The 14,895-nt window shown below is 34.9% G+C and overlaps 1 long non-coding RNA gene across 1 annotated transcript; it reads left to right on the top strand.

Annotated features, from left to right (window-relative positions):
• Nucleotides 1-427: 427 nt before the first annotated feature.
• LOC140621293 (uncharacterized) lies at nucleotides 428-14,065 on the top strand. Its single transcript, XR_012021019.1, has 4 exons — nucleotides 428-588; nucleotides 3,143-3,189; nucleotides 11,080-11,187; nucleotides 12,114-14,065. It is a non-coding gene; the product is annotated as an uncharacterized lncRNA (long non-coding RNA).
• The last annotated feature ends 830 nt before the right edge of the window (nucleotides 14,066-14,895 follow it).

Below are 14,895 nucleotides of genomic sequence, written 5' to 3'. Positions count from 1 at the left end.
ATTTCTTTTTTCTGTGCTTAAATCATATGCCAATCTGAAATTATTTTTGTACAAAATTAAAATAGATGCGACTTTTTTCCCAATGACTTTCTAATTGCTCTAATGCCATTTAATGAATAATTCATCTTTCCCTTGTATATTTGAAATGAGTGGGTTACCATTGTTTTCAAGGCCTCTTTTCTTATGATCCTCTTTGGTCCCATCTCTTAAAGCACCAGTGTGTATCTATCCTCTCCTTGTAACCACCAAAATCCTTGCTCAAAAAGACCAAAGCATCCATTTTAATTTTAGTTTAAATCCAGTAATATAACTTACTTCCTTTCAGAAAATTTGGATTTAGGAAGTTTTTTTTTTTTTTGAAAAACTATTTTTATTTGGTATCTGCCTAACTACTTAATTAAAGAAATGTTATACATTAGGTCTAGGTTAAGACAGAATTTGTTTGATGTAAATTAATCATTCCTGTTTCTGCAAATCAAGAGTTTATCTACCTATACTTAGCAAAAAACTAACCCTGAATTTGAAGATGTACATTTGATAGAGGAATGCATGACTTCACATGGTTCAAGTGAAGACAGTGAAAAATAGGTAAGCTTTTGACCTGTACTAAAATTCAAGCTCTGCCACTAATATTTCTGTGAATTTGGGAAAGTTACTTTACCTTTCTGAATCTTCATTTTCACAATTACAGAATTGAGATAATAATGGATTCTTCATGAAATATTCTTGGGTCTAAAGTCAACATATTATACAGTAGAAAGGTTTATATCACTGATTATGATAATGTATTTATGTGTATTGCAAAAATGAGTTAAATGTATGGGGTTGAAATGTATGGGGTTAAAACAGAAAATTCAAATTTTGTTCTTTAGAATAGTTAAACATTTGGTGTCTACCTTTCACATTTTCTTATGTGTTTATGAGCCATATATAAGACATTTTGCAAAAAATGAGATTATCATCGCATATTCTTATGCAGCTTGTTAATTTTATTAAATAACACATACCTCCTCACACGTACATTTCTGTCTCCACCTAATACAGTAATTTTTGTATTATTAGTTGCAAGACATTTGTCTCTCATTTTGACAACAGGCATTTGTTCTCCTAAATGACAAAGCATTACATGAGGGTATAGTTTGAAAATAGAGTGAATATTTTTCTTCTTATTCTTCATATAGACCTCAACTACATTTTTTTAGATTTATTTATTCATTCATGAGAGCCACATACAGAGAGAGGTAGAGACATAGGCAGAGGGAGAAACAGGCTTGTTTCAGGGAGCCCCATGTGGGACTTGATCCCAGATCCCAGGATCATTCCCTGAGCCAAAGGCAGACACTCAACTGCTGAGCCTTAAAGCCCAATAAAGACATTTTGAAGTACAGGTTTCTTAATTTCTCTAATTGTAAGAGATAATAATGATGAATGAAAGCCTGAGGTTTAGGGTCAGACTAGAACCTAGCTATTACATTGAGGACTGTGTGATCTTGGATGAATCTTCTCAACAGTAAAATGGGGATAATAATCCTTTTCTGGACAAAGTGGTCTTTAGAATAGTTTTAGGATCATTAAAATGCTTACCAACTGTTAATCATATATGTATGTTTCTTATTTTGACCTATTATACCCAGAAAAATTCCATATATTATTACTTAAAACTGAGTGAAAAAATAAGTTGATATCAAGGAAATATTCTGGCTTATTGAAAATTGGTGATTATTTTTACACAAGTGTTAATTGTGTGCATATTTTTGCTCAAGATATATTCAAGGAAGTTTAGAACAGTTGAGGCTAAATATTTATTTTTATTTTGTGTTTTTAACCTGAGCAGCTTTGTTGAGGTGATGGATGTATTTGTGGGTGAATTTATAGTCACAAGTTTCATATTAGGTCATGAACCCAAAGAGATGTGTTATAAGTTTGAGGCTAAATCCAAGAGACTATTATTTTTTTCTATTGCTATTTGTCATGGTAGTGATATAAGCACTGAAGATGGAAACATAGTTTTTTGTTGCTGTTAAATTCGGAGAAATCAGATTATAGCTGATGTAATTTAGATGTTTGGAGGTGGGGGCATTTTCTGATAGCAAAATCTAATATATGTAGCTCCCAAAATGGAAAGCCTCTCTCAGGGGGATGACCTGCATCAGAGAATTTATTTTTCAATGTGGTGATGCTGACACCAACTTTAATACTGATTTTTTTTTAATGGAAGTTTTTTGATTGGAGGTGACTCAGATTTTGTATTTAGTCTTAACTGTGAGGGGAAGTGAGCAAAGGAGACATCCTTTCTTTCTGTACACCAATGCCTTTAGCCTGAATTAATGTCTTCAACACTCATGTGCACTGCTTTAGTGTCTTGTTATTAATATTTCATATGCAATGGGCACCATAATAGTTTTCTTAACACTTACTTCATTGATCGGTATTCTACATGGTGAAGTAAGTGCTATCCTACTTATTTTATAGAGGACAAAACTTGAGGGGCACCTGGGGGACTCAGTTGTTTAAGTGCCTGCCTTTGGCTCAGGTCATAATCTCAGGGTTGTAGGATGAAGCCCTGCATGAGGCTTCAGGGGACTCCCTAGGGGAGTCTGTTCCTCCCTCTTCTTCTGCCTGCAGCTCTGCCTACTTGTTCTCCTCTCTCTGTGTCAAATACATGGGTGGAATTAAAAAAAAAAAAAGAGAGAAAAGAAAGAAAACTTGAGACTTAGGAAGTATAAATAATTTACCCTAAGTCACACAGTTTAAAGAGGGTAAAATCAATTAGGTATATCTAACTCTGGAGTTCGTATTTCCAGTCACCATGTTATAAGGCTGAATTACAGTAGTCATTGTGTGTTATACATGTTTAGCTGTCCAGAACTTAATAATTAACCTCTTTGTGGCTTGTCATCTTAGATACCAAGCCAGTGTCTAAATAATTGTTCAAAAAAATATATATATATATATTTTAATTTGTAACACCTAGAAATTTCTAAACTCTACTTGGGAAAGAATGAAGATTTACATTTTAGTTATTGGCTTCTCAAAAACAAGTGACCATGACCACTGAAAGAGCACCTGTTATTGCTTTGTTTTCTGTTTTTTTTTTTTTCAAAAACCCTGAACTTTCTTTTTTTTTTTTTTTTTTTTTTAGCACTGGCCTTTCATTCCCTCCCTCCTCTACTTGAACGTCTGGGAAAGGTAAGTTTCATTCTTGAGAATGGAAGATAATAATTCTGTGTTTCTGTTAAACTGAATGTAAAACTAAACCTTCTGCAAACATAACACATTCCTTTGGTCAGTTTTGTGCAGAATCTATCAAACTTGCCATAAGTTGACTACTGTAAATTGAGTTTGGATGATCATTTCCTTCATTTTTTAAGAGTGTAATGAAAACAACTCACCATGAAAGGTAAAACTGGTTAAAAGAATCAACCCATATATTGAATAATCATAAGCTTAGATATATGATGTACAGTTTCAAAGAAGTTTCTAATCTCCTGGGTTTGATATGAACAGTTACATATATTGTCTTCTTAAGATATAGCCTGAGGAAATGCCTTCCAGGTCTATCCTATATTCTTCTTCATTACCCACACCCATTCCTGTAGAACTATTTAATCTTTTCCACAAAGTTATCATGAGAAACTCTTATGCACTACTTCCTTTGGAACCATATGTTCTCAGTACACTTATTTTTATCACTTAAGAGGCAGAAAAAGCTTACATAAAATTCTAAATATATCCACTGCACATTTTAGATAATCCCCCACCTCACCCTTTTAAGGATTTATTTCTCTAATTGGCTTTCTCTCCAAATCTCCATACAGCTATTTCCAACTTTCTGAATTTTTAAATTTCACAACCTTTCTTCTCCCACCTTATTCTTATCAGACAAGCTCATCTACATCTTAGAAAAACAGGAATAAAACAGAAATCATCAGAAGACATTTCTCTCAGCCTCCTGTTCCCAAAGTTACAAATAAGACCTTCATTTGATCTTTCTTCCTTTTTTCCTATTAGAAAGAATCACTTCCCCCTTGAGCTGCAGAAAGTTAATTTTTCTGTCTTATTCCTCATCCCTTGCTTCCCACATTTTCAGGGGAAAAATCAATGATTTCCTCTATGTGTGTTCAACCTTTCACTCTCCATAAGTACCTTCCTTCCCTTAAGCTTTTAGACATGCTTACATTTTGGTCTAAAAATTTAAATATGAAAAAATGTAATGAAAAAATTAGAAAAGCTTCTCCGAGACATGGCAGTCCTTTTTGGCTAATGGTCCTTTTTGGCTGCTGACACAGCTAGAATTCTCAAGTTGGAAGAGCCCATGCTCAGTGTTCTCATTTGCTAGTCCTCAGAAATCAGACATGGTCCATGATTCCACTCATGTCAATCTTATCAGATCAAAATTGTCTGCCTATTGCTAAATAACAGTCCTTGTCATAGTTTACTTGAAATAATATCCAACAGCTTTGACTTCTTCCTCTTTCTTGAATGAAATGTCTTTGGCTTCCAGAAGACCAAGTTCTGGTTTTGTTTGCTGTTCTTTTGTACTAGCATGTCTTTTTACTATAATGCTTTAATACCTGAGGTTTTACTGATTCTAGGGAGACAGTCCTCTCGAGGGCTAGCCAATTCATAGAGATAGTAAAGGGCTCACCAGAGAACATACGTTTCAAGGAAAACTAACCAATCCAGAGCCCACACCCCTACTTCCTCTCCCCCATCAGGCTGTAATACCCCTGGCCAATATTCTCTACCCCAATCACTTCAGGGCTAGGTGCCAAATGTAGGAGAGCCAATACTCCAGAGTCTACTGAAATTATTTAAACTAATCATTTCTAAATCTGCATACCCTCACTCACCTATTTCTTCTCATGGAAACCACAATATTAACTCTTGCCTAGGTTTCTTCATGATCCTGGTGCTTTCTTGCATGACCCTTTGTGGTATGGAGTGCCCCTTTAGAAACTGTGTAACAAACCACCTTTCCAATGGCAATCATCTCTTGATTTGTTGCCCTCACAAAATCAAAATAATAATAAAACCTACACTTTAAAATACTCCTTAGAAGATCTATTCCTGTAGTCATCCTTAAATTAATGATTGGATATCTCTCTACAGAGCCTTCTGGAAATTATTGGAAATACATGTTATTTATCATAACAATTAGAATGTTGGACTTCCAGCATTATTGAGAGCAGTGGGTCAGGGATATTAGACATCCTGAAAAACAAGAATAGCATTACAAGAATCAAGAATTTTCTATAGCCCTGCATACTTTTAAAATGACCTGCCTAGTATACAGATAAACTTTAAAATTTCATCATAGAATCCAACTGTTTTACATATATATGTACAAGATATTGCTTTCATAGTTTTAATCCAAGTGGGATTTGCCAGAAATAAAACTATGTCTTAATTTGAGGAAAACCATTTAATCCATAATTTTACCAGAAGTTCCATTATTTTGGAAAATCATGTCACAAAGGGCAATATCATAAGTGGAATTTGAAATGCTAATGGTACATAGTTGTATGAGTCTTTATTTCTTGATTCACCATGTTTCTACAATGAAGAGTAAAATCTTGATTCTTCCTTACTGTTTTGTGTGTAGAATTGTCCCAGAATTTACATATTGAAAGACATTTTTCGTGATAGATTCCTTTCATGTCTCTTTAATATTATATCTATGCCATTCTACTAATTTTTACTCTATATAAAGTTGTAGGTTTTATTAACTATGCATTGCATGCTGAGATAAAGGGAGCATCACAATACAGTTGATAGAAAAAAAATGGGCATTGGGTCTTATAACCGTATCAAGATACAGCATCTAAAATTCTGATTATCTTTGGGATTTGGTCTAGGACTTATTCTCTTGCCTTTCTACCTACATTCTCCAGGCAATTACATATGCTGAAATTATAATTGTTTTCAAGACTGTTTACTCATTGAATGCTCATGCTTTATCCCCTGCCCATACTTTGTACATAGCTCCAGACTCTTTATTCTTCTGCTTTGCTAGCACACCCATCCCATGTCTATGGCCTTCCAAAGCTAACTCAGTCCTTTGCTGAAAGGATCTCCTTTGCCACAAAAGTCTGCCTTTTTTAGTATTCCCAATCTCAAAAGGCAAGTGTCAGAGACATTGGTGCTAAAATAATTAATTATCTCCTTCTTCCCTATACCTTTACCTTTTCTTTTCTTCTCTTCTCCTCTTCTCTCCTCTCCTCCCCTCTCCTCCCTTCCCCTCCCCTCCCCTCCCCTCCCCTCCCATCTCCTCTCCTCTCCTCTCCTCTCTTCTCTTCTCTTCTCTTCTCTTCTCTTCTCTTCTCTTCTCTTCTCTTCTCTTCTCTTCTTTCTCTTCTCTTCTCTTCTCTTCTTCTCTTCTCTCTTTCCCTTCTCTTCTTCTCTTCTCTTCTTTCTTTCTCTTCTCTTCCTCCTCTCCTCTTCTCTTCTCTTCTCCTCTTCTCTTCCTCTTCTTTCTCTTCTCTTCTCCTTTCTTTCTCTCTGTCTCTCTCTATATATCTCCCCAAACATACACTGACTTCAAATTGCTTTCATCTTGCAACAAGGAAAATCCCCACATCTTTCTTCACTTACCATGTTGCTCTTTGAAACAAAAATCTCTCTCCTACTCACAGACAAGCTCCTCAGGAAGTAGACTAATCACTGTCATTACTGCCTCACTGTGCACTGGTGCCTCAACATACTGTAACATAGAACAAGCTCTCACTGTTCACTGAAAGTACTTTAAATAAAGTTGTCAATGTCTTTCTTGTGTGCTAAGTACAAAGAGTGTACCTCAGGCCTTTCATGCCTGGCTTCTCTGTGGCTTCTGAAACCGTTGATTACATTTTGCTTCTTGACACACTTTTCTTCGTTTTTATATTCCTTCTTCTTCCCTTATGTCTTGGAACCCCCTAAATCTCTGGCCCAGGCAACTCTTCATACATACATCTAGTCTCTAAATGTACTTTATGTGTAACATGGCTTGATCTTCTTTTCTTTCTGTCCTTTTAAATCTATGGATTTATTTGAGTTATTTCATTCATACTTTAGGCTTCAACTACCACATGACAAACAATTACTTCTCTTTTTCTTTAGCACAAACTTTCTTTCCTGTTCTGGCTCAATTACTTATTGAACATTTCTATATTCCATAGGATCTTCAAGCCTTTATTCCATATGATCCTGAAAGCTGAATTCAGCCATTTTATACTACCCCCCAAGCCCATACCATCTTATGTATTTTGGAAATTGGTGAAGTTCATCATCTAACACATTGTCCCTCAGACTCTCTATGTTTATGCACTAACATATTTCTGTATTTACCAATTCCTGTTAACTACTCCTACTTTTGGTTTAGACCTCCATGTTCAATTAAATTGAATTTTTCACGAATTTATTCTCACTTTCCTTGTGTGGTATTATCTTCTACTCAGTTTTACTTTGTACATGCACAAGAATTATTTTTCCAATAGTCAATACTGATTACATCATTTCCACCTTAAAAATGTTGAACGGTCACCAATTATTTATTGCCTATCAGATAGTTTATTTGTGCCATGCATAGTGTGGCATTCAAAGTCTTTCCTTTTTAGCTCCTGGTTTTCACCCAAGCTCCAACATTCCATTCTCCTCCATACTTCACTTATGCTCTAGCCATGCCAAAAATTTTCTTTTTTTTCCCTATACATAATCCTTTTGTGCTTCTTTTTGTCAGATCATTCCCTCTTTTAGAAATACTTTTTTCTTCCCTTGTCCACCTGATAGTCATGTTTATTTTTCAAAGTCAGCTTAAGCATTACCTCTGAAGATTTCTTTAGCTCTTCTAAGCAACTTAGGAACATTTGTCACAGCCCAGTAACCTTAGCCTAATTCCATTTTAGCAGATATTGCCATATCATGCAGAGCAATTTGTACATTTAGAATCAACTACAAATGACTAAAACTCTCAAATGATGTATAGTAAAAGGCCTAGTATATATATTTTTTAATTTTAACAAGAAATTCTTAGAGGAAAGAGGAGAGGGGGCTTACCCTCCTTTTAGTTAGCTAAGACTATTTGTTTTTAAAGTATAATTTTTTTGTGGGGTAATTTCAATGTTTCGCATATACTATCTGCATGTTATCACCACAGACTAAACACTCTGTTAATCGTTTTATTTACCCCAAGTAGATACATGTCATGTAAACTTTCATTGATGTACTAGGACAAAATATCATATTTATATCATATCACCACTGACAACCTAAAGTCAAGTATTAATTATCACAATTCTTTTTTTTTTTTTTATTGAATCCTGTATATAATTCAGGTATTGTGGTTTTTTTTTTAATTATTTATTTATTCATGACACAGAGAGAGAGAGAGGCAGAGACATAGGCAGAAGGAGAGGCAGGCTCCTTGCAGGGAACCCGGTGTGGGACTTGATTCCAGGACTCTGGGATCATGCCCTGAGCAAAGGCAGACGCTCAACCACTGAGCCACCCAGGCATCCCAGTTATCACAATTCTTAAAGGTCCTTTTCCTATTTCTTTAGCAGAAATATCTTACTGGCCACCTTCTCTATGAAATCCACCTTCCTGCTCTGTTCCACAGATCTCTTTCCATTGCTTATTGTCACACAACTGTTCCTACCCTCAAATAGTTGTTAGTAGCTTGTGCAGAGAAGTCCAGGTGTACTTATTTCAAGGTTTTTTTGTTTTGTTTTGTGTTTTGCTTTTTTTCCCCCAAAATCTACATTCAGGGCATCTTATCCCATAACTGAAGATTTCAAGATATTATATTTAACAAGGATGTTTTTTCCTAAAATTGGCTCCTGGATCATTTTTAACTTGTTTACATTGACTACGCTTTTCTTGAAGTCACAGACAAAAAAAAAAAAAAAAAAACTTCTCAATTTTTATACATACAATTTTCATTGTCTTCAACAAAGATTTATTCAATGAATATTTATATGAATATGATAAATGTCAACTAAAGAGTGGACAACAGATTGTTTTCATTATTATTCATTTTTATTCAATTAGGTAAATCAAACTAATATTGTAGTTTTAATTTTTCATAATTATTCTTGAGAACACATTTCCTCTAAGTTGTTAAAATCCTTCAAAATTTTAGAAATTTCAAACAATTTAATTTAATTGATAGTGCTTTTTATCTTAGTCAAAAGCAATAATTAAGGTGAGTTTTAAAAATTATACTCTAAAAATAAAATACAATGAAAAATATAAAGTATGCTCTATGTCCCTGGTGTACTACTATCAAATTAGAGGTTTGGTATGTACCTAAACAAAGTACTAATGTTTTATAATCATATTATGTCAAAAGGTCTGGAACTCTTTATTTCAGACATCTTTGATAATACTTCAATATTAATGATAAAATAATATATCAATGATTTTTTTATATCAATGATTATAACAAAATCATAATTATGATAATAAAAGCTATCGTTTTGAGTATTATTTTATGTGTTCTTAACAATAACATGGAATATGGGGATTATTTTCACTTTTAAGGATACTACTAGCAGTTGTAGCCCTTTGAGAAGCCTCAGTTTAATTTACAAAAAGTGATTTCTTGTCCAGGTATTATGGGATAGGGCTGTTTCTACCCGACTTTCCCCACTAAATGCAAACTATAAACACTGGAAATATCAACAAAAAGAGAACTCTGAAAGATAGAGATTAGGGATCCAGGGCTGGAGGAACAACACTGTTGTGGTGGGTCTTTCAACTCCCACACAGCAGAAGACCACCTGTGGCAAATATTTTCCCATTTCTGTTTGTCAACAGCAGGCGGCCCAGGTAGGCTCATTCTTCTCCTAGACTGAGCAAAAGTCCCTCCCATCATCATCAGCAGCAATAGGGATTGATAAGGATCCCAGCTGATGATAAAACCAGCCAAGAGAAGTTATCTCTTTACTCACTAAACCTGAGATGGATCTTTCCTCACCCAACATCCTCACACACATACACGCACATGCACACACTGAGACACCTGGGTGGCCTGGCAACACTGGGAGGGGAGATCATGTCACTATAAACATTATGGCCTAGGAGGTCTCTTTGTCCCCATGATCTGAAACTCCCTACATTACCTAGAAACAATACTACAAGGAAAACATAACCATTCTAAGTGTGTACCCACCAAATAGAACTTCGAAATACAAAAACACAAAACTCACAGCACTAAAAGGAGATACAGGAAAATCCAAATTTATTAGATCCTCAATGTATCTTTATAAGAAACTGATAAAATTAGTATATAGAAATCAGAGAGGATATACAAAAACAGCATAATTGACCACTAGGATCTAACTGGCATTTAAAGAAGACTTTGACCAACAACCATTAGCACAGTGTGCATCTTTTTGTGGGCCTGTGGAACATTTACCAAGGTAGACCATATCCATAAAATAAAACTTACAATATTTAACAGAATTAAAATTGTACAGATTCTGTTCTCTGACCACATGGAATTAAAATATAAATCAACATCAGAAAGACAAGAAAGTCTCCAAATACATAGGAATTAAACAACACACTCCTAATGACCCATAGGTCAAAGAGGCAGTGTCAAAAGAAATTAAAACAAATACCCAGAACTGAATGAAAATACAAGATATAAAAATGTCTAGATTTTTTTTTTAATTTTTATTTATTTATGATAGTCACAGAGAGAGAGAGGCGCAGAGACACAGGCAGAGGGAGAAGCAGGCTCCATGCACCGGGAGCCCGACGTGGGATTCGATCCTGGGTCTTCAGGATCGCGCCCCGGGCCAAAGGCAGGCGCCAAACCGCTGCGCCACCCAGGGATACCAAAAATGTCTAGATTTTAACTAAAATGTGCTAAGAAGAAAATGTTTAGTGATAATAACTTACATTAGAAAAGACAAAAGGTCTCAAATCAATGCATTCCTACAAGTAGAAAAAAAAAAGGAGAAAAATAGTCCCAAATAAGGCAGAAGCAAATAAATGAGAATTTAATGAAAATGAAGAAATGTGGGGAAAATCTGTTAAAAAAAGCAGTTGTTGGGGAGAAAAACATGAAATTGATTAATCTCTGTCTTTATTCAGGTTGCTATAACAAAATATCACAGAGCAGGTGACTTAAATAAAGAATCGAAATTCACTTCTCACATTCTGGAGTCTGGAAGTTCAGGATCAGAGTGCCCAAGTGGTCAGGTGAGGGCTCTTTTCTCAGTCAATACTTGTATCCTCACATGGCTAAAGGCTGTGGGGAACTCTGTCAGACCTCTTTTATAAGAGCACTAATCCCATTCATGAAGCCTCTGTCCTCATCTCCTAAACACCCTCAAAAGCCTTACCCTCTAATATCACCACCTAAGGAGTGAGGTTCCAACAAAGGAATTGGGCAGTATTCAGACCATAGCAAGTTCTAAGACTAACAAAAATAAAAGAAGTTACAAATTATCAAACTGAGATAAAAAGAAGAATGTCATTAGCCTGAAGCCATTTATAAGATAATGAGGGAATACTATAAACAGCTCTATGCTCATAAATTCAACAACTTTGAAGAAATGGACCAATTCCTTAACAAAAAGACCACAACAACTCAACCAAGATGAAACTGCCAAATTGAATAGTCTATAATCATAACAAATTTAATTTTTATTTGAAAATCTTCCCCCAAAATATCTCCAGGCCCAGATGGTTTCACTGGTGAATCCTATCAATTAGAGAACTGGCACCAATTTTACATATTTCTTGCAGAAAACAGAAGATGAGAACACTTCCATCACTTGTTGTGTAGCCAGTTTTATTGTAATGCAAAAAAAAAACAAAGTACCGAAGACAAAACTCATTCTCTTTCTTGAGTTTAGACGTGAAAATCAACATAATTTTAGCAAACTGGATCTAGTAATAAATAAAATGATTATATACCAAACTAGTGGGACTTATTCCAAATATGTAAGACACATAAAAATATGTGTCCTTGTGTCCCTTTGGCTTTCTCTTTCTCTCTCCCTCCCTCCTTCCTTCCATTCCTTCTCCTTTTCTTTCTTTTTGTGATAAGATTACTTAACATGAGACCTGATTAACGAATTTTTATTTATTTCTTTTAAAAGATTTTATTTATTTATTCATAGAGATGCAGAGAGAGAGAGAGGCAGAGACACGGGCAGAGGAAGAAGCAGGCTCCATGCAGGGAGCCCGACGCGGGACTCAATCCAGTGTCTCCAGGATCACGCCCTGGGCTGCAGGAGGCGCTAAACCGCTGAGCCACCAGGGCTGCACTGATTAATGAATTTTTAAAGTATTACACTAAATTGTTAACTACAGGCACTGTTATACAACAGAAAGTTAGAACTTAGCTCGACCCACTGACAGCAATTACCCATTTTTCCCCTTCCTCCAGGCAACTACCATTCTGTTTTCTGCTTCCATGAGTTTGCTGTTTTGTATGCCTCATATAAGTGGAATGATGCAGTCTTTGTCCCTCACTGCCTGATTTATTTCACTTCCAGGTCCATCCATGTTGTTGCAAATGGTAGGATTTCCTTCTTTTTTTAATGCTGAATAATGTTCATTGCATATATTTGCCACGGTTTTTTAATCCATTCTTCTGTCGATGAACATGTGGGTTTTTCCCTCATCTTGGCTTGTGATTGATACTATAATGAACTTAGAAGTGCAGATATGTCTTTGAGATCCTAATTTTATTCTTTGGATATATATCTAGGAGTGGGATTGCTGAATCATATGGTAGATTTATTTTGAATTTTTTAGGAAACTTCATACTGCTTTCCATAGTGGCTAGACAGATCATTTACATTTCCACAAACAGTGTCCAAGGCTTCCAATTTCATCACATACTCACCTACATTTGTTGTCTTTTGATTTTATGATAATAGGTTTCCTAACATGTATGAGGTATGTGGTAGCTTATTGTAATTTCTATCTGTATTTCCCTGATAGTGATTTTAAACATCTTTTTGTAGACTTCTTGGCAATTTGTAGGTCTTCTTTGAATAAATGTCTATTCAAGTCCTTTGCCCATTTTTAAATTAAATTGTCATTTTATTATTAAATTATGGTTGTTTCTTGTATCTTTTGGATATTTACCTTTATTGAATATGTGGTTTATAAACGTTTTCTCTCATTCTGTGGATTTCTCTTTCACCCTGATGACAATCATTCTTTTGTGGTTTTATTTTTATGTAGTCTCACTTCCACTTGTCTATTTTTGCATTTGTTGCTTGTGCTTTTTTTTAAAGATTTTATTTATTTATTCATGAGAGACAGAGATAGGCAGAGACACTGAGGCAGAGACACTTTCCACAGAAACATGTGGGACCCGATCCTGGGATTCCAGGGTCATGCCCTGGGCCGAAGGCAGGCGCCAAACTGCTGAGCCACCCAGGGATCCCATGTTGCCTCTGCTTTTGTTGTCACATCCATGAAATCATTGCTGAGACCAAGATCATAAAGCTATCCCCCCCATGTTTTCTTCTAGGAGTTTTACAGTTTCAAATCTTGTGTTTCAAGTCTTCAATCCTCTTTAAGCTGATTTTTGTTTTGAATGGTGTAAGATAGGAGTCCAATTCCATTGTTTTGAAAATGGATAGCCTTTTTCCCCAAATCATTTATTGAAGAGACTACTCTATATTTTCTTACACTCTTATTTCAGGACAGTTGACTATAGATGTGTGGACTTGTTTCTGGTCTCTTTATTGTGTTCCATTGATCTATAGGTCTATTTTTATGCTAGTACCATAGTTTTAATTATAATAGTTTTGGAACACTAATTTTAAAAACAGGAATTGTGATGCCTCCAACTTTGTTCTTCTTTTTCAAGATTGCTTCACCTCTTCTGGGTCTTTTTTGTTCCATATGAATTTTAGAATTTTCTTTTTCTATTTCTGTAAGAAATGCCATTGAGATTTTGATGGGAATAGCATTGAATATGTAAATTGCTTAGGGTAGTATGGACATTTAACAATATTAAATCGACCCATGAATCTAAAATGTCTTTCACTTATTTCTTTTTTAAAATATTTCATTAGTGTTATATAATTTATAGCTTATGAGTCTTTCACTTCCTTGCTTAAGTTGACTCCCAAATATGTTATTCTTTGTGATACTATTGTAATGGCCTCATTGCATTCGTTGATATTCTGTGAGAATACATGTAAAAACACTTTTAAGAGAAATATAAATAGAAATCATAAATTTCACATATTATTTCTCTAAAATATGGTGAGAAATGGTAATAAAAAAAACTTTTCCACAGATATACTTGTGGGGGAAGTGACTATATCTCTCTTAAGAACACAAGGACACGGATCTTAATTTAGAAATTTTATTTGTTGATGTAGAAAGTAGCAAATAAAACATACTTATTTACATGATTGGAATTCAAATCCCTATTTCCTTTAAAGGCCTAGGCAAAGCCTAATGATATGGTATCAGATGAGTGTTTAGTATTTACTTTAGTAGCATTTAGGTATCTCTATATTTAAGAAAAATATGCTTCAATCATTAAAACATACCTGCCTCACTCCAAAACAATTAATTTCAATCACTATAAAACAGAGCTCCTATAATACTTCAAAGGTTACTTGATGCTAGATGTAATTTATATGAAAGCATAGACATTAGAAATTTTATTTAACAACTGCTTGTTTAGATCTACCTTTCAGTCCTTTTCATAGTAATTTCACTAGTAATTGACTAGTAGATCCAATAACTACTCAGGATTCATATAGATTGCATCTTTATTTATTGGTTAATTTTTGTTATTGTTGTTGATACCTTGATTTTATTGTCATCACCCCTATTTTTCAGATGTGGTCTCTCTGTAGTTGGCTTTCTCCATTGCATTCTCATGTAGATAGGCCCAGATCTCTGGCCTCTGCCACTGACAGGCCA

Source organism: Canis lupus, chromosome 30 (assembly GCF_048164855.1).
Source record: "Canis lupus baileyi chromosome 30, mCanLup2.hap1, whole genome shotgun sequence".
NCBI classification, from domain to species: Eukaryota; Metazoa; Chordata; class Mammalia; order Carnivora; family Canidae; genus Canis; species Canis lupus.
This window is presented reverse-complemented; position numbering and strand designations above follow the sequence as displayed.